The sequence below is a fragment of the Geotrypetes seraphini genome, chromosome 16, assembly GCF_902459505.1.
Source record: "Geotrypetes seraphini chromosome 16, aGeoSer1.1, whole genome shotgun sequence".
NCBI lineage: Eukaryota > Metazoa > Chordata > Amphibia > Gymnophiona > Dermophiidae > Geotrypetes > Geotrypetes seraphini.
In genome coordinates, this window is record NC_047099.1 from 42,364,958 (window position 1) to 42,365,896 (window position 939).

Consider the following 939-nt stretch of genomic DNA (forward strand, 5'->3'; position numbering starts at 1 on the left):
CCGCCCCCTTCAGCTGCCTCACTTCCGCGCTCGCGCCTCTGACGGCACGAGGACGTGGGGGGGAGGGCGGAGCTTACCATCTATGGTATGGATTTCACGGAGCCTCGCTCCAGCCACCTGTGAGCGCCTGCGCAGGTAGCGCGTGGCCCGGCGCTGGATGTGACGTCAGGTCGTCGGGGTCTCGCTGTGCAAAGTGAGCGGCGGATGAAGGTGGGCGGACTCGGGAGGGGGGGGGGGGATTTGCAGTTTCCGAATGATGCACCGTGAAGCAGGGTTGAAGGCAGGCGCAGTGCATGAGTCGGGTCAGGGAATCCCCCTCCCCCAAGAGGAGACCTAATGACGTCAACAGTGGCCTGACAACTCCTCCTCTTCCAGTGCATTCATCGGGCCAGTCTGTGCCCTTTTCCTCTACTGCCAATTCCTTTCATCTGGCTGCCCCGTTGCCTGCAATAAACTACCTGAGTTCATCCACTTGTTGAAAAGGAGACTGAAAATCTACCTTTTTTTTTTTTTTAATAAGTCAAAGAAATTTTGTTAACATTTTATATAACTATACAATAAAATGCAATAACAAAGTATCAATATTAAATCAGCCCCCTAAAAAAAAAACCCCTCTCCTTGTACAAAAATTGATTTAGCCTTCAGTCCATAGCCCTACTCCTCCCTAGCCAGCAGATTCCGTCCCCCCTAACTATACTCCATTCATCAAGTCAGTCTTTCTTATTTGTACCCTTTTCCTCTGCTGCGAACTCCAGACTAGGTTCCTTCTCCCTTGCTGTACCAAATGTCTACATCAAGCTCCATCCCTGGCAGTATTCAAATCCAGACTTAACACTCACCTTTTTGAGACTGCTTTTAACTCCTAACTCCCGCTCGCTTGTAAAATACCCATGCCTAAGAAGCTCCCTAACCCCCTACTTGTCCTTTTTGTTGATTAGA